Source organism: Condylura cristata, unplaced genomic scaffold (genome assembly GCF_000260355.1).
Source record: "Condylura cristata isolate star-nosed mole 26May11 unplaced genomic scaffold, ConCri1.0 scaffold00036, whole genome shotgun sequence".
NCBI classification, from domain to species: Eukaryota; Metazoa; Chordata; class Mammalia; order Eulipotyphla; family Talpidae; genus Condylura; species Condylura cristata.
In genome coordinates, this window is record NW_004567137.1 from 14,717,668 (window position 1) to 14,738,301 (window position 20,634).

Genomic DNA, 20,634 nt, shown 5'->3' on the forward strand with positions numbered 1-20,634 from the left:
TTTTTGATCCATAAATTATGTGACTGGTGTGGTGTTAATTCTGATGGAAGGTATCTTAAATTCAGTTTCAGATATTGTTTGACAAGTGTATTAAATGATTTATGATGCTTGGGATGTTATATGAACCTTTTGGGGCTGACTGTGAAGTGCCAATGGGAGGTCTGTGCGGGATGCGAAGTGGCTCATTTTGGTGGACCGTGTTACCAGGAGGCTGGAGGTGGCCATCATAAAGTTCCATGCCTGAGCCCTTGATGTCAAAATGATTAAGGTGATGTTAAGCTAAAGGGGAGGTGAGTGTAACCAGGGAGCGTAACTGAGAAAAGTAGTTGAAGAGAGGAAACAATGAAAGAGAATGCAAGATAATGGGAAATCTTCTATAGAAATGCTGTTCAGATCACAAGCAGCATTTAAAAGGGTAGTGCTGCTTCATTGATAATTTTGTAGTTAAAAATTGTACTTAAGGGCCCACTCTGGTGGTGCAAGGGATTAATACAGCACTATGAAGCTATAGGCAGCCACTGCAGCATGAGATCCCAATCCAGGGGGTACAGCAGACCTCTCCTGTCTCACCCGCTGTTCCCTTCAGCTGTGTATTTCAGTAGATTGTCTATTCTGCTTTTCACTCTGTCTCTGATGAATCCTCTCAGTCCCTGCACCTTTGGCCTGTACCCCAGTTCTTGTATGCATAAATAAATAAACCATTACAAAAAGAAACCAGTACTTATTACCTGGTAGTTTCATGAACATTAAGTTAATGTTAATTTTGTGAACATTAACTTAAGTAACATTTTCTTCGCATTGTATAATTGTCTTAATAGTCCAAGTCCATGGACCCTACAATCATTTCTCAATTTTTTTCAAAAGATTATTTATGCATACAGAGCTGGGGTACAGGCTGGAGGTGCAGGAGTGGTGAGAGAATTCACCAGAAACAGCGTGGAACAGAACAGGCTGACTGATGAAGTACACTGCCGAGGGGAGCAGCGGGCGGGTCAGGAGAGGTCTGCTGTGCTATGTGGATCACCTCTTGAGCAGATGGGGATCGAATTCATGCTGGAGAGGCTTTAGCTTCTCAGTGTTGTACTTTAACCTGATATGCCACCAGTGAGGGCCCTCATTTCTCAATTTTACAAACATTTAATGCTTTGGTTTGATAGTAAATTAGTGGGAAAATATGCTTCAGTTTAGCACATTGAGCAACTTCTGTGTTCAAAGTCAGGCTGGTGCTGGAGACACTGCCCCAAGCATAGTCATCTGCATTACAGGAAACTGGAAATGTTTTCATATCTGTTACCATGTGTATGTGATGAATTTACCACATTTAGAACTTAGCAGATGTTTCAGAATTCAGAGAGCAGTTTTTCATATGTGCATGTCTAATCCATGAGTGAATCTAGTCTACACCAATTTTTCTCTTTCCCTTATCTCTACCTGTCCTCTGCAACGCTTCCATTAGCTTTAGCTATAACCTCACTATCACTGCCCCACTATCTATCCTTTGCAAAATTTTTATGTCCCTTACAATATTAAATGAACATTTAAAATTTTGATGTTAATGATTTTCTGAAATAAATTTGTTCTCTGATACAGAGATTTTGAAGTGACTACATCTCCTGATGCAGCATGTGCATATCTCAAGTAAACAGATATTACTACTGCTGTTTGTACCAAAGAGCTTTATTTTATTTGTAAGAAGTTAATCTGCACTTACCAATAAAGGAATTGCTGTGTTCAAGGTCTTCATGGTTTCATTTTCTATATGAGTTAAAAATCAGGTGTTCAGTCACTCATTTTAGTTATTTATGTGTAATTTGTGAAGATTATGATCTCTCAAATATCCTCGAACATTGATGAAACAGTAAGTTTTATATATTGTAAAATTATAAACTTAATTTACATTGTAAAGACTTCACAAACTGATAGAGAACACCAAAGCAATTATTTTGATTCAGTGAATGACTATTTATTAATCCTTTCCTCAAATTTCTGATACCAGTTTTTTTTTTTAAAATTTTATTTGTTTTTGTGTACAAGAATGGTTAGGTAGGCCAGATGTACAGGGATTCACCAGAGACAGGGTAGGTAGCAGAAAAGTTAGATTGACTGAAATACATTGTGAGGGCATCAGTTGGCGAGACAGGAGAGGTCCGCTGTGGCTTATGGGTCAGCAATTAGGCCAGGGATCAGACTTAGACCAGCTGTTGGTAATTGTGCTGGGACTTAACCCCTGGGTTAGATCACCTGGAAGTTTCCAGTGATCTTATTTTTCATAAGAATATACACTTATTAGACTTATTAGATATACAACAATGTATCTAACCCCTTTTAATCAAAGTACTTCAGTGTGTCCCAGACTCTGGCAGGTATAGAAAATGCTGCAAGGAATTGCACTTACTGCAGTATCATTGGCAACAGTGAGTTCCAGTAGGCCATGGCTCTGGGAGGATTATGTTCATGCCAGATGTGTTTATATTCAAATTTAGATGCCTTGTTAATAGCTACCCTCCACGTGCCTGTGCACAGCTCATCTGCAGAGACCACCCTCGAGAATGCCAGCTCCTCCCATTGTTACCACCAGTGTGTTGCCAACCTGTTGGATGTGGGCAATAAAACCTTCACCAATTAAAAGGGGCATCTTGTGTTATGTGTACATTATTATGTGTGAGGTTGAGCGTGCTGCTATGTCATTTATGTCACTTCAGGTCTGTGTTCATGTCACTATAGAATACTATAAGAAACTTATTTGGAACCAAAGCAAAGCAGATACAAACAGTTCATCCTTACCGAGATTTAGGTGCCTATGAGGAGAGACTAGAGAGGCAAAGAGGCTTAAATTTGTTGTTATAAAGGCAACACTGTAGCAGGAAGGTGGTCACATAATTTGAAATTTCACATAGTAATATGTTAGCTATTGAACAACAATCACAAATGGAAACATTCTAAGGTTTCAGAAAAAACAAGTCATGTCCCTTTATTGCTTTCATTTCTGTTCACACAAAATCCTATTTGTTTCCCACTTAAGCCATTTGTCTCTTCATTATGTTCTAATACAACCAAGAAGTAGGACAGTTGATTTCTCTATCCTCACTTACTTTTATGAGTTTACAAGTAAAAACAAACAAACAAAAAAAAACCACAAGGAAATATATAAGAATTATAATATGGATAAAAATATTAAAAACTTATTTTTCTCTTGGATCTTTGGTTTTAGGAAATTATGTTAACAATTATGCATTCTGGCCCTCCCTGGTGGCGCAGCGGGTTAAAGCACAGCACTAAGAAGCTAAAGCCACTTCAGCATGAGTTCAGTCCCTGCCCGCCCCGGAGGTGACCACATGGCGCGGCAGACCTCTCCTGACCAGCCTGCTCCCCTCGGCAGTGTATTTCATAGATCTGCCTGTTCTGCTCCCCACTCTGTCTCTGGTGAATCTTCTCACTGCCCTACACCTCTGGCCTTTACTCCAGTTCTGTATGCATGAATAAATAAATATTTAAAAAATTATGCATTCTTCCTGCTCTGTTATAAAGTTCACTCTACTTTAGTTTTACCTTGTTCTGCTTATACAATTGGTACTGGGCGTTTCTCTCATTCCCTGTCTATCTGTCATGTAATTAATCTGTATCATCTTGTGTTTAAAACTCTTGGGGAGGTAAGAGGCTTCACCAGAGACTGTGGGGAGCAGAACAGGCAGATTGACGAAGTACACTGCTGAGGGGAACAGCAGGCTGGTCAGGAGAGGTCTGCTGTACCATGTGGATCACTTCCCTGGCTGGAGATGGAACTTGCACTGAAGCATCTGCTGTGAGCTTGCTATGCTAGATCCTAACCAGTTGTGCCACCAGGGAGGGCCCTTTACTATTTTCATTTTTAAATCAATATTTTAGTTTTTCAAATTGTGTTTAGGTGCTCTTTTAAAGACTTCAAATAATAAAACTGACATAGAGATGGATTTGAATTATTATTGCTACATATTTCTAGGAGAATTTCAAGGATTAAGACTTTTGTGACACCTACTTCTGGAGCTAAATAGGGTGCTGAGCTGATAATTGAATTAAGCATATAATGATTTTTAAAATGTCCTTTGTCAATTTTGGATACAATAACAGCAGATGATTTTAACTTTGATGCTATGAAATAACTATATTTAAGCCCATTCCTTACTTAAACATTTATTTTTCTGTGTTTTTTAATTGTTTTAATGAATAAATTTGTTTCTTTGGACAATATAATTGGACCACAAGAAAGAAGTAGAATCTGTTAGCATGTAATAAGCTTACCCAAAATTGGGTATATTTATAGTTAATATAATCAGTGAGGCTATTGTGGTGTCCTTAGAATATTTGTTAAAAATATGGGCTAACACTTATATATATTTTGACATTAATTTATGGTTCCCATGCATCTATATAATACATATGTATTTTCCACAGTGATCTCTCTCTATATGCATCTGTCTACTTAAACAATAGGGTATTTACCATTAATTGATACAAAATAAAAGTATAAGTCATGCCTGGTAAAATATGAATATTTCCCTTTTATTTTAACATTTAAAAAATGTTATGTGAACAATCAAATGAATTTCTTAGATGGTGGTTTATTTTTCACGCTCTATGATAGATGCTAAAACTCAAGTTTGGGGCCATCCCTGGTGGGGCAGTGGGTTGTTTGCAGTGCTATGAAGCCACTGCAGCCACTGCAGCACAAATTTGATGTCCAGTCAGGGGGCTGACTGACATGGTGTGACAGGCCTCTCCTGAGCCACCCACTGCTCCCCTCAGCAGTGTTACTTAAGTCAATCTGCCTCTTCGGCTCCCTACTCTGTCTCTGGTGAATCCTCTCACCCCCCTGCCTTCCCCAACCTCTGGCCTGTACTCCAGTTCTGTATGCATCAATAAATCTTTAAGAAAAAACAAACTCGGGTTTGGATTGAATTATTGTCCATAACATTTACCTTTTACCATAGTGACACAATGTGGAATAATAAAATAGAGTCAGCAGTGGAAACTTGTATGAGGGAATGTTGAGTGTCATCTGGTCACTGCTTCTCTTTTTTTTGACACAATCCCTGAGCCCAGCACACAGGGGCCTCCTCACCTCAGAGCAGCGCAGCGAGGCCAGCAGGGACAGCACCTCCTCCCCGTGCTCCTGCCCAAGCTCGTCCTCCAGCCAGTGAGACCCCGAGGCAGACACACAGGTATGAACAGCCAGTGTGTGTGTGACCCCAGCCCCTGCTGTCAGGCCCTGGGCAGGGAGGGAGCAAGGGGAATGTGCTCCAAAGAAGCCGTGTGGAAAGTTGGGAGGGTTTTGTGTTGTAGCTGGAAAGAATTGAACTTGGGATAAATAATATCTGACAATATCAAAATACCTAATGTGATCTTGATAAGTGAAGAGAGGAATAGATAAGAATGACCCAAATATTTACTATTCCCAAAATGATTTTTGAATCCTTAGATGTTTGGGGAATTTTTCTTTTATAGTCAGTATTTCATTTTGCTCATCTCTTGGGTTGCTGTTAGCAATGAATGATAAAGCTATATGCAATCATCTTATTATTTTAATACTTATTTTTCTATCAAAATAAATCCAGTTTTGTAGTTACCTATTTCTTTGCTTGTTATACAGATATTCAATTACAATTATGCAAAACAGGAAAATGCAATGCTTTATAGCAAGAATTCCCTTATGTCATTGTGGTAGAGAGAATGTTTAGAGAAAAACAAGTGGTAATATATTTATGCGTTTTATTCTTATTTTATGATTGTTAAAATCAACTTTCCTTTGACTAAAAGTAATAGTGAAATAATAAGATATTTGAAGAACCCAAGATTCAGAGCTTTTTGGGAAGAACAGTTAATTTGTTCTTTCAATAGCTAACAAAAGCATTGTTTTGGAAGAAAGGAAACTATTCTCCTTAGTCACTATATGTTGCCTTTATTTTTAGAGGAGAGTGATTATGATACAATTTTGTGATGTTATTTAAGTAAGCCCAAGCAGGCAAAGTATCATATTTTAGGATACATATATGTAAGTAAACTTCATATATGTCATATATTGAACTGGGTATCTATTTATACTTAAGATACAAGCGTACTGTCATTTTTGCAAATACTACAATAGAGACCCTTTCCTATGAGCTGTTGGAGCTTGGGAGTATTAATTACTTTCTTGAGGCCCTGTTGGCTCCTCTGTAAGTTGAAAAAACAACCTTCACTATGTAGCATTACTGTGAGATCTGTAAGTTAAGCCTTACTTTTGAGTTTCTTGTATTGACTGGAGTGATTTTTACATCTCCTCACACTCCCAGAGAGGATTTATGACTCAGTGATGGACTGCAGGTTCAGGGGTGACATACATGACTGAATGGGTCTGCAGTTGTGACAGTGGTGAGTTTGTTGGAACTCATGGCTCCGTCCTAAACAGGTTCTATTTCTAAGCACTAAGTGATAAAATACCATTTTTCAAAGTTATGAATCTAAGATTTTAGGTGAATGTGAAAATACCAACTTTTTAATTCAATTATTTAAAACTGTGAAATCTTGGTGTTTTTTTTTTTAAACTATGCATACAAAACTCGGGTACAGGCCAGAGATGCAGGGGCCATGAGAGGATTCACCAGAGACAGAGTGGGGAGCTGAACCGGCCTACTGAGGAAGTACACTGCTGAGGGGAGCAGTGGAAGAGTCAGGAGATGTCTGCTGCACCATGTGGGTCACCTCCAAGGCGGGGGAGTGAACTCTTGTTGAAGTGGCTTTAGCTTCTTAGTGCTATGCTTTAAGCTGCTGTGTCACTAGGGAGGGCCCAAAACAGTGAAATCTCCATTTTTAATTGATTAGAGCCTCGATTAAAAGACATCACAAAATGTTCAACTCTGTTGTTGTTGTCTCTCTAATGAATGGTTACTTTATCTATTCAGATGTCATCTTTTAGCTCTCATTATTTCATGAAAAAGGCTCCCATTTTTCAATGATACTAATTATGCCTTTGAAACAGCAAATGTTATTGCATTATTTTTGCTCACAGCCCAAAAATGAGTGAGGACAGGATGATACACAGGATGCTGAAATCAAAAAAACACAAAGAAGTAAGAGACCCAACTCATAAAAATGGAGGTAAAGTTTCCTTATTTCTGATTTCTGAAAATTTAGTAATGTTAAATTAGAAAAAAAAAAACCTTGATAAGTGTGTCTATCAGTATTTTATATTGTGTACTTCTTTATAAATTGAGGAGTCTATCTAAATGTAATATTTGCTGAGGTCATTGATCACAATAATTGAATTGTTACTAATTTTAGATTCTGGAATAAATTTTTATTTTGTTTTAAAATGAGTGCTTTGATGACCACAGTGCATATATAAATTTTTATCCAGATTTTCCAAGGCATGCCATTGCCGTAAATTTGGGAATTATATGTCTTCTACTCCTGCTGAAAAGCACAGCCTTAGGATATTTGTGTGAGTATCAGATATACATTTCTTAGTAGTGAAAATGAGTCTAGATGAAAAATACAATAGTATAAATACTGGCCCTCTTCTGAACCTTTAGATGTGATCTATAACGTTCTCTGTAAATGTTACTAGTCATGATAGTATTCATGGAAATATTGATAATAGGAATATTCTATTATTTTATCAGTTTTTATTCTTCACACAATGTCGTAAGAACAGTCCTAGCACAAAAATTTTACTAATATGTATAGTGTGGTTTGTTCAAACTCATTTTTATATGGGATAAGTTTTTTCATATGCTCAGGTTGGGAGAATATTTATTAGAATATTACATATCATACATACTGCAATCATGCTTGAAGCATTAAATTGACCTGTTTTATGTAAGATAAAATGTTATACATCAATTTTGATATATTTTCTGTGACTTAAAAAAACATTAATACATAAAAGTTGCTTTTAACCCTCAAAATTTGTTCTCCATGTAAAGTCACTAAGTCCATTATAAATTTATACTAAACAGAGCTCTGAATGCAAATAACACATACTGACTAAAATACTGAAAACTAAGATGTATAGCTTCAGATTTCTTTGTTGAATAGTAGGTGGCATAAAATCATTTAAAATTTTTGTTTTGTTTTATATTTTTATTAGTTTAACATAACTTTTTACATACTATAGACAGATTATTGTTTAGTTTTAAATATCTTGTGTGTGACATTTCATATGCTTTTACCTCGAATTGTCTGTTTTTCTATTTAATTAACATCTTTTACTTTGACATCTAGAACTAAAAGAAATGGTCATAATAAAGTGACCTATTAAAGATAATCATGATCTTAATTTTATAAAATGTGTTGAAGTTTTTCAGAATTCTTGTAAATGTAAAAATCTGAATGACAGAGGAGGACATGATACTTCCTCACCAGTTTATCATAATTCAACTTTACCAGTGTACCCAGGTAGGTGCTGAAAACTTAAGCTCTCAGCTTACTGTTGTCTTTCACGGAATTATCCCTTTCTGTTCCATTTCAGTATGCTTTTGATATTTTACACTAGACTTTGATAGGTACTTTTGTTTACTTGCTTTTTTCCATCAGATTTTTTTTATACTTAAATAGATGGTTTTCTGAAGTAAAAAACCTATATGATATTGCCATATTGAGTTGGCTATTTTAGTGGCTTATGCCTGTGAATGAATAGTCCCCAGATAGATTCTCTCTGTTGATTTTTCCCTTGGAGGCAAACTGCTCCATATCACTGAAAACTATTTGTACTTAAAGTGTTAAGATCTGTCAGACCCAGTGGACTGAGTCTACATGAGTCAGTCTTTGGCTCCACAGTTTTTTTATCTGCAGAATTTGAAGAAAACCTACTCAATGTTCATAGCTTTTTGGGACACAGGCAGATTGTTTATTCTCTGATGAACCTGTCCACAGGAAGTAATGAAATACATAAGAGAGTATGGGTCTTTTAAGTGGTCATGGGTTTGAGGGTCTTGGTGATTTTTGTTTTCAAGAGAAAGACTGTGACATACATCCTGGAAATTGGTCCTGCTGTAAAAACAGCTGCTACTACTTTTCAACTGATGAGAAATCTTGGGATCAGAGTAAGAAGTCATGTAAGGAACTTGGTGTTAACCTCATTAAGATTGATGACAGATATGAGCAGGTATGTTTGCTTTACTCAGCCTACACACACACACACTCACACACATTCATATTTTCTATTTTTCTCGTTCATTTCTTATAAAGACCACTTTTTGCTCTAAGAAATGAATAAATGAACAAAAGAGTACATTTGTATTCAGAAAAATATAAAAATCCTGATATAGCTTGCAAGTACATACAAGTACGGTGGTAAATTTAAAGGTCAGTTCTTATCAGTCAATTCCCAAATGATTTGAGTTTCAGTCTCCTCTCAGGTAATGATCTTTATTTATATTTATAATACTTATTTTTTCTTGTGATTTCTAAATGTCTTTTTTGTTTTAGTTTTAGTCCTGCTTTGCAGTTTCTTTTCATGAATACTTGCTGCTATTTGAAATTTCTTGACATTTTACTCTTTGACTGAAAGGACGAGGCTGCATATTCTCACTTCATTAATGATAGTGATGCTGTCAGTATTCAAGCTGAATACTGAAAAGCTATAAAATTGACAGAATTTGTTTCAGAGGAACTTTATGCTCAGACCGATGGTTTAGAATTTTCAGTTTTTTGTTGCTTTACAAAGCTCAAGATTGTGGGTAAAGCAGAGACTGAACTCTGATGACATTGAAAATAGAGATTGGCTCTGATTATGTCTAACCCTAACGTACAACACAAGCATGTGAATGAAGGTGAGTGGCACTTAGTTATTATAGTGATCTTCAGCAACTTAGAAGACATAAAGTGTAATTTTGACTTCTATTATACTTGTATATATTTTTGTAGTCATTCAAATAAGGGCAATTACACTTTTCCTTTTATATTATTCTACTAGTGAGAAAATATTCGTGTGTGTGTGTGTGTGTTAGAAAGAGAAAAAGAAGACACTGAATATAAGAGAACGGTTGCTTTACGTTTGAGTCTGCATGAAAAGATCTGAAATGAATACAGCATATTTACTGAAATAATTATACAAAATTAAAATATTTTAAGTTAAATTTCATACTTAGCCTTGTATTATTTCATTGCAAAAATGTTCAAAATAGTGTCTCTCCAGTTTTATTGATAAGGAAAAAATTGAAAATTCCTTAATATGCCATAACCAATGAATAAAGACATAATTTGTTTTGAAAGTTCTAGAAAAAAAATACATATATTGCTTTTCATTTTCACTCTGAATATATTGCACAGTGTGGATATATTTTATCTATTATAATGATGGGAATTTGGTCATTTCCAGCTTGAATGTTATAAATAATTTTTCATTAACACTCTTACGATGGTCTCCGTGTAAGATTTTTCCATGTGTCCTGTCTTGTCTTCATTTTAAAGTGTAGGGAAAGTGTCTAAAAGTGTAGGAGAACTAAAAGAGGGGCCAGGAAATAAATAATTATAATAATTTAAAAATAAAATTAATATTTTATTAATTAAAATAAAACTATTTTAACTATTAATCATAGACATTCTACAGGGGAGGGGGAGGAACCAAAACAGGGGAGGGAATGTGGACTTACAAAAGGGAATGTGGTGATGGTGCCTGGTGAATTGGAGACGGGAATTTGCAGGGTCTACACCTGATAAGTCAAGAGGTGTTCTGTTGTTTATCTATACCACACCTTCTTGGACCATTTGTCAATGATGGGCACGTAGTTTGTTTCCAAATCTTGCTGATTGTAAAGAAGGCAGCAGTGAAAGTGGGGATGCACATATCTCTTCAAATTAGTGATTTTAGTATCTTTCAGGTAAATACACAGATATGGTATCACTGGATCATATGGAATTTCAACTTTTCATATTTTAATGAATCTCCACACTCCCTCATAATGGTTAAATCAATTTACATAATTTACTTTTCTACCAAGTGTCTAAGAGTTACCTTCTCTCCACATCCTCCCCATCACTAGCTGTTTACTGTCTTAATTTTTTTTAATTTTTTCTTGTTGATTAATACTTTCTTTTGTGATTGACTTTGGAAGTGTTTTATTTGTACTTACAATTAAAATACTGCAAAGGAATCCAGGTTAGAAACTTGTTTTCATGCTTTTCAAGGTACATTGTGATGAATTCTGGGTTATTGCATTCATATTTAATTATCTTTTTTGATACAATAATTACAACTTTTCCTTTGTATTTTATTATTTTTATTATATTTTTTTATAATTTTATTTTATTTATGAATTCATAGTGTTGTTATCAGTGAAAAATTTATATAGAGCAGTATATAAGATTCAGGGGTATAGAATCAGATCTTTTCAGGTATATGTTACCACACATATTTGACCCACAGACCACTGCCTCTCCACCCTTTTCCTCCCAACCCCACTATCCCTTTCTAGCTCATTGTGGATTTGTGTTTTAAGTTCATCATATCCCTTTTTTGATATCTTTTATCCCAGAGAGGTTATGATTCATTCATTCAGGACTTCCCATTACATTCTGCTGTTACACAGTAGGGAAGTTATGCCTACTACATGTACTGTAGGAATGTTTGAAGATAAATCTGCACGTTTTTTATTTTGTTAGTGTGGAGAGTTCTCTGCAGGTGAGGTGTTAAGACTGATATTGTGAGTAACACTGGTAATTCTAATTTTCCCACAGAAGTTCATTCAATCAAAAATAAAGTTTTCTTATTGGGTTGGATTACATAAGAAAGGAGTTAACGAATCCTGGCTGTGGCAGGATGGTACAAGTCTTTCTGGGACACTGTAAGTTTTTGTTTCAAAGCTATTTCTTCCATTTCAGTTCAGTAATTGATTCCTAGATTATAGGTCAAGAACAGATAGATGTTTAGAACTTTGAGAACATCTTTGCCTCTAGGAGGTCTCAAGCTGCTGACAGGCAGTCTAGTCTCAGAGTCGCGTATACTGATACTGAAAGAGTGAGGTTCCTCCTGTGCTGTTTAACATGTTTCTTTGAGATAATGTAGATACTTTGCTTTTGCACTTTCTCTATTCTGGTCACTGTGATTTGTTGTTTTGACAGGTGTTTTGGATAAGGGTAAAAATATATTAGGAAAGAGATTGTGCATAGGCTAGCACTCCCTATAATTTGTTGTTGCTTATCAGATGTGATTTAAACAAACAAACAAAAAAAAATCAATTTCCAAATAAGTCTTCAGTGATTTTGAATAACAAGTATAGTAATGAATATCTTTGATGCAGTTGTGTACAGGTACACTTATTCCTGGTAGTTGCTCTTATTAGTGAGTCAGCATGGATCTGTGGGTCAATGCCCAAAGAGCTATTTAATATAAAGAAAAAAAATGTATATATTAAAATTAAGTAAATGGGAAATGATATGAAGTAGGGGCTAGTGAAAATACAGTTCACTTAGTTCCCGTAATGTGATGCTCACTGTTCTAAACAGAGAATCCATGAGAACTGATTCTAACATGCAAAATGAGGACTTTAACATTTCTGTGCTTTTGAGGATTAAAAGAAAGAAAGAGAATTCCCAGGCACAGCAGTGACACAAGTGCCAAGTGTCCTGCTCTGAGGCCCCCACATCCTGCTGCAAGGGCGGGTGATGATGAGGAGCTGAGATAAGCGAAAATTGTCCGAAAAGCACATCGCATGTTAGCCGGTGGAGAATGCTGAGGACTGATGTGCAGTCCCTTGCTAGATTGCAGAGTACCTTTTGGAGGAAGGAGGGAATAAGAAGAGATTTTACTGTGCTCCGTGAGGTGTCCAGGACCTAGACAGAGGTGTTGTACAGGAATCAGAATGAGGAACTATGTGGCCACAAGTCAGACAGCATTCTAGGAGGAAAAGTAGCAGACAGTGGGAGCCTGAGGGGGTGTGTTGGTGCTCAGGACATAGCAAGAGGCCTGTGGTGCCAGAGCGGAGGGAGCCGGGGAGAAGTAGGTGAGAGAGGTAACAGGGTGAGAGTATGTGGGACAATAGAGGTGAGGAGAATAGCTTTGACATCTCACAATGGACATTTGGAGCTGAGGGGTGAGAAAAGCAGGTTCCTTTTCAAAGGCTGACCTTGGGTACTTGAATTAACTTGCACATGGGGGTATAGCTAGGAATTCATGGATTCTAATTGTAGTATCAGATGAGAGATCTTAGCTTGATGAGCATCGGCAAGCTTGGTGCTGGTGAAATGGCCAGATTCTATTCATATACAATATATATAAGAGAGAAATCAGGAATGGCTCCTGGTTTTTGATCCATAAATTATGTGACTGGTGTGGTGTTAATTCTGATGGAAGGTATCTTAAATTCAGTTTCAGATATTGTTTGACAAGTGTATTAAACGCTTTATGATGCTGGGGATGTTACATGAACCTTTTGGGGCTGACTATGAAGTGCCAATAGGAGGTCTGTGCGGGATGCGAAGTGGCTCATTTTGGTGGACCGTGTTACCAGGAGGAGGCTGGAGGTGGCCATCATAAGCTCCATGCCTGAGCTCTTGGATATCCAAATGATTAAAGTGATGTTAAGCTAAAGGGGGGTGAGGGTAATCAGGGAGCGTAACTGAGAAAAGTAGTTGAAGAGAGGAGGAAACAATGAAAGAGAATGCAAGATAATGGAACTGTTTATAGACATGCTGTTCAAATCATAAGCAGAATTTAAAGAGTTGTGATGTTTCATGGGTAGTTTTGTAACTAGAAACTAGTACCTGCTACCATTTATATTCATGAAAATTTGGTGAACATTAAATTAACTTTAATTGGTAAATAGTAACATAAAGAACATTTCCTCTATATATTTTATGCTAATCTTAAAAGTTCAAGTCCATGCTCCCTACCCTTACTTCTAAATTTTACAAAAATTGATGTCTTGTTTTTGTGCAAGACAGGAAATTCGCTGGGAAAAGTTGCATCAGCCTGAACACATTGAGCAGCTTCTGTGCTCACAGGGAGGCTGGCTGACAACATGTGCCCGAGCACTTCATCCTAGTGTTTATATCCTGTTACTGGATAAATTGACCACATTTAGTACTTAGCAGATATTTCAGTATTCAGAGAGCAATTTTTATATGTGCATGTCTAATCCATGAGTGAATCTAGTCTACACCAACTTTTCTCTTTCCCTTATCTCTACCTGTTCTCTGCAACACTTCCATTAGCTTTAGCTATAACCCACTATCTATCCTTCGCAAAATTTTTATGTCCCTTACAATATTAAACAAACATTTGAAATTTTGATGTTAATGATTTTCTAAAATAAATTTGTTCTCTGATACAGAGATTTTGAAGCGACTACATCTCCTGGTGCAACATGTGCATATCTCAAGGAAACAGATATTACTACTGATGTTTGTACCAAAGATTTTTATTTTATTTGTAAGAAGAAGTTAATCTGCACTTACCAATAAAGGAATTACTATCATCAAAGTGTTAATATTTTCATTTTTCACTATGAATTTACAAAGTGCTTACACTTAATGTATGATTTGCAAAGGTTGATATCTAAACATCTAATATATGAAACAGTAAGTTTTAAGTTATAAACTTAATTTACATTTTGAAAAAGATTTATTTATTTATGCATACAGAACTGGAGTACAGGCCAGAGGTGCAGGTATGTTGAGATGTTTCACCAGAGACAGAGTTGGGGGCAGAACAGGCAGATTGTTTAAGTACACTGCTGAGGGGAACAGCAGGTGAGACAGGAGAGGTCTGCTGCACCATGCGTGTTGATCTGGGGTGGGTGATCGAACTGGTACTGAAGTGGCTGGGGCTAGCTTACAGTGCTGTTGAGCCACCAGGGAGGGCCCTTAATTTACATTTTAAAGACTTCACAAAACTAATAAAAGATACCAAAACAATTATTTTACTGCAAGTCCATTTTATTAATAATTTTATTAAATTTATAATCTCACTTACCTTTTTTCTTAAATTTTATTTACTTTTACATAGAAAAACCAATGTGTAGGCCAGAGGTGTGGGGATTGAGAGAGCAGAACTGGTGGATCTGTTGAAATACACTGTTAAAGGGAGCAGTGGGAAAGATGAGAGGTCTGCTGCACCGCATGGGTCAGCCCACGCTGGGGATTGAACTCAATTGTGCTGACTTAACCCTAGACCACTGGAAGGTTCCAGTGATCTCATTTTTCATAAGAAGCTTCAATTATTAGACTAAATGGATATACAAAAATGTATTTATGATTTTTAATCAAAGTATATTTGGATGAGTCCCATACTCTGGCAGGTATAGAAAATGCTGCAAGGAATTGCACTTACTGCAGTATCATTGGCAACAGTGAGTTCCAGTAGGCCTTGGCTCTGGGAGGATTATGTTCATGCCAGATGTGTGTATATTCAAGTTTAGATGCCTAGTTAATAGCTACCCTCCACGTGTCTGTGCACAGCTCATCTGCAGAGACCACCCTCGAGAATGCCAGCTCCTCCCATTGTTACCACCAGTGTGTTGCCAACCTGTTGGACTTGGGCAATAAAACCTTCACCAATTAAAAGGGGCATCTTGTGTTATTTGATGTGTACATTTCTATTATGTGTGAGATTGAGCTGCTGCATTATTACTTTTACTTAAAGTGTCTGTTCATGTCTTTGTAGAGTACTACAAGAAATATATTTTGAGTCAAAGAAAAATACAAAATTGTTCATCCTATTAATTGCATTGATGTTTACATTTTTAAAACCTGGTAACTTCGATCACTTGTGTTAGAAGTTAGGACAAGTCTAATGTGGGTGTAGTTTTTTCTGATGGACTATAATGGGGGATGAATACCAGTTACCATGGTGATGAGTTCTTCCTGGAGACAGGGTCTAAGGGGTATGTCTCAGGTCCTGGTATATTGTGATGAATATTCAAGCTGTTGCTTTCTTGTGTGTTACACTTACCTCCTTGGACTTTCATAAATTATGGTAGAGGACTAGTGGGGAGCATCTCTGAGCCATTGGATGGAGCTCATAGCTGACTTGATGGTCAGAGTTGGAGATTTTCAAAATTCTCCCTTTGTGGAGGGACTAATGTGAATAAGTGCAAGGCTTTTGGTGGTTAAACTGCTTTGGCATTTCTGCAAGTAAAAACTATTATTTATTTCTTTTTAAGTTGTAAATATTTTAGTCCTTTTTCTGTCTTATTGCTCTAGCTAGGAATTTCAGTAGTATTTTTGAAGAAGGAGAAAAAGCTGTCATCTTGTCTTATCTTAAGGAGGGAGTTGTAAATATCTGAATATTTTATCACTCAAAAAATAACTTTTATTGTGAGTTTTAAAATTCTATTTGCTAGTGTTTTCTTTCTGCCTAAAATACATTAAATATTTCTTATATTTTAGGTTTGCTAAGTAACTAAATAAAGGAAAAATAAGTCTCTAGAACTAAGCAAATTCATGAAGGATATACAATCAGTAGCAAAATACAAAAGTCAAAGGAAGTATTTCTATATCCTGACCATAAGTATATGGAAAGTAATTAGATTTTGTAAAAATAATATAGCAGTGAAGTTATGCAATGCAACAAACAGTAAAATTGAATATGCTGAATAGGTACAGCATATACAGTACCTATGTTTATTTTTTATATTGTTTACATTGTTTATTTTTAGACAGTGTTTGCTTTCTCCCCAGGTGTAGTTCCCGTAGTTCTCCCACCACCACAGCACCCTTGACTCATTATCATAGTCCTTTGTGCTCTTCCCTTCCCTGTTTAACCTTCTTACTACCTCTTTCTTTTGTATGCCTCCTACCTATGTTCCCAGCTTCAAAATATACTATAAATCTATATAATGAAAACAGCCTGGTACTAGAACAAAAACAGATGCATAGACTGAAATGCAATTAAAGCCTGGAAATAAAATTGCACATATATGGTGAACTAATCTATGGCAAAGGAGTAACAAATATACACTGGAAGAGGGGAAATTCATTTTAAATGGTGTTGGGAAAACTGGCCTGCCATATGTAAAAGAAGGAAGCCAGACTACTATCTCACCATACACAAAAATCAGCTCAAAATAGACAAAACACTTGGGTATAAGACTAGAAATCATAAAATATATAGAAGAAAACATAGACAAAACAATCCATAGCATAAACTTCAAAAATATCTTGAGCACTTTTTTACAGAAACAAGAAAAACAAAGGAGAATATAAACCAGCTGGGACTATATCAAACTACAGTACTTAGGTTTTAAAAGCTGAAAGAACTGGTGAAAGACCCCTGGCAGAATAAGTAAATGCACATACCATTGTCACAAGTTGGAAGACTCAACAAAGCATTAGGCCAGTTCTCTTCAGATTGTTTTATAGGTTTAAAACATTACCTAGCAGAATTCCAGCAATATATTCATAGAGATACAGGGATTATGTAAGAACAAAGCAACTAAAATCACCAAAGCAATTAGAAAAGCATAGACACTGGAGGATATAATCTATATGATATGAAACTTATGGTGGAGCTACAGTAATGAAGACAATCATATAATTAAATATTGGTGGAGGGATAGGGCCATTAGAATTTGGAATAGAAAAAAAAACAATAGAAATATAACCCCAGAAATAATCTCACATAAGAATAGCTAACAGATTCTTGATATAATTGGCTTAGCTATTCAATAAGGGAAGAATATATTTTCAACAAATGGTGGTAAAGCTACTAGACATCTATAGGTAAATATTGAACACATGTAAGTTTCATAGGTAAACATTGAACATATGTAAGTTTTACAATATTTGGTGAAATAATTTGTTATTTTTTTATATCCTCCCCATGTGGGTGAGTATATCTTAAATTCATTAGGATATTTCATTCTCCTTAAGCCTCTACAGTAAAGCACGGCAGGCCTGGCAATAATTTGATCAGCACAGACCACCTTTCTTTCAGGTTTTCATCAGTGAACCAACCAACCAACCAACTAACCAACCAACTAATGAACCAACCACTCAAGCATCCATCCAATCATATTGTTAGGTCATTTCATACTCCCTGAGCTGTAAGATTTCATGGAGACTATCTGCTTTGATAGTCCATTTCAGTATATTCAGTCTCACCACTTACATTCTTCCCACCATTATCTCACACCCATGGGATACTTTCACAGTTTATATTTGGAATTTTGAGTGTAAACATTTGAAAAGTTAAGTATTCCTTGAGAATGTAACTTAGGTCACACCTTGAAGGTCCTGCTGGAACTTGAGTCCAGTTTATAGATCTGGAAGCAAAGACAAGTCACAAGGGTAGGTCCTGAAGAGAATCGTCTTGCATGAATCCAAGAGGAGAATCCACCTCATCACATTCAGACAATGCAGGGTTGAGCCTCTCTGGCAGGGATGGAGAGGTAGCTGTCAGGTGAAGCAGCAGTCAACTAAAGGTGTAGAGGCCCCACTTCCAGAGGCAAGGAGGGCTCATCAGAATTGAAGATTCCTGTCTCCAGGCTCATCGGGGTCTCTGCATGGCCTCATCCAAGTTACATTCGCCAGCCCTAGGATCTTGTAGTAATGATGTAATCTCATTTCTGATTAGGATATTTGTGACTCTTGTTTTATTAAACAGCTCAGCTAGTAGTCACCAATGTTACGTATCTTCTTAATCAGGTATCTTACTATAAGAGCTCTTAAATGCACTGATTGCTAGACCTCACTAACACTAATTATTTCACATTTCTCTAATTTGCAGCCATCTGTTTTATAAATACAAAAGTTGGAACAACAGTTTCCATTTCATAAAGTAAAAATTTTAAATATTAATAATGGCTAACTTACTGCACGTGAAATATATCAAATATTAATGAACTCAGTCACTTTTCTGAATTGGATAGCTCAAAATTTTTTAAGCTTATTTTTTACGATACTGTTTTCATCAAAATGGCATTAAAATATGAAACCTATAGTATTGTAAACCCTATAGTGTTATTTCATTAAAAATGTCATAGAAATTAGATTACCTGAAAAAGGATTTTTTAACCTATAAAAAACACTCAGTTGAATATTATTTCATAAATCTGTTTGACATAGCTTATAAATGGGAAAATAATAAAAATAGTATGAGAAGTAAATCTTAATTTTTTTTTCTAATTATAGGTCTATGCTGATAACTTCACTGAATTAAAGCTCCTTCCTTTTCTTTTGGAGGCTGAGATGAAAAAAATTACCAATACAGGTAGAGACTGGAGACAAATGAAGGCCTAAATTTGTTGTTATAAAGGCAACACTGTAGCAGAAAGTCTCTTACATAATTTAAGGTTTAACATACCAATATGTTAACTATTGAACAAAAATCATGAATGGAACATTCTAAGGATTCAGAAAAAAGCAAATCATGTCCCTTCATTGCTTTCGTTTCTGTTCACACAAAATCGTATTTGTTTCCCACTTAAGAAATTTGTCTCTCTCCACTATGTTCTAATAGAACCAAAAATTTAGGGCTCATGAGTTCTCTATCCTCACTTTTATGAATATAAAGTTTGTTTAAAAAACAAAACAAATATGGGAAATAATAAGACTATAATATGAAGAAAAAATTAGAAATCTGTTTTTCTTGTGAAACTGTGTTTTTAGGAAATTATTTCAAAATTTTATGTGTTTTTATTACTACTTGAGTTGTCTTGTTCTGCTTATCTAATTAGCACTGGACAATTTCCTCTCACTCCCTGGGTGTATGTCTGTATTATGTACTTAGTCATTTGTATCATCTTGGGGTTAATTTTTTTTTTTTTTAACTTCATGGCCTTGTATAATTAGTTCCTTCTGCAGGTTTGGAAAATTTTCAATTATCTGTTTCAATAAGTTCTTTGTTCTCCTTGGGAAAGGAATAAAAGAAGTTAACAAATAGAACTGTGCAGTGAAAAAAACTGACATTAATAAGAATGACATTCTACTGAATGGGAGACGATATTTGCATTATGCATATACATTATGTATATTTGCATATGTCCAATGAAAGGTTAATATCCAATACATATAAAGAACTCATCAAATTGCAACAAAGAAATAATTAATCCAATGAAAAACTGGCTGGAAGATCTAAATAAACACTTCTTCTAAGACACATTCCTGGCCAAGATGTACATGAAAACATGCTCAAGCAACTTATATGGAAACACAAGTCATATCTACAAAAAGGCATCATCTCACATCTATTAGACTGGTCTATATCCGAAAAATCGAGCACCACATTGGTGTTCATATGTAGAAAAAGGAAGCTCATACACTAATACTGGGAATGTAAAATGGTGTAGACTGTCTGGAAAATAGCATAGAGGTTCCTCAAAAAATAACATCATTTATCACAGGGCCCTGAGTTCCACTCTTAGGTGTCTACACAAGAATCTAAAAACATTAATTGTAATAGATGCACACCTATGTTCACTGGAACACTGTTTACAATAGTCATGTGATAGAAGCCACCTATGTGCTTGGTGACCATAGCAGATATAGAAGATGTGGTATATATACAAAAGGGATAGTACTCAGGCATAGAAAATGTAAAGTATTGCCATTTACAACATCAATTGAATGGAGGAGATTATACTAAACAAAATAGTCAGAAGGAGAAAGAAAAATACCAGATGATTTCACTCATATGTGGAGTATAGAAGCAAAGCAAAAGAACCAACTAATACTACCAAA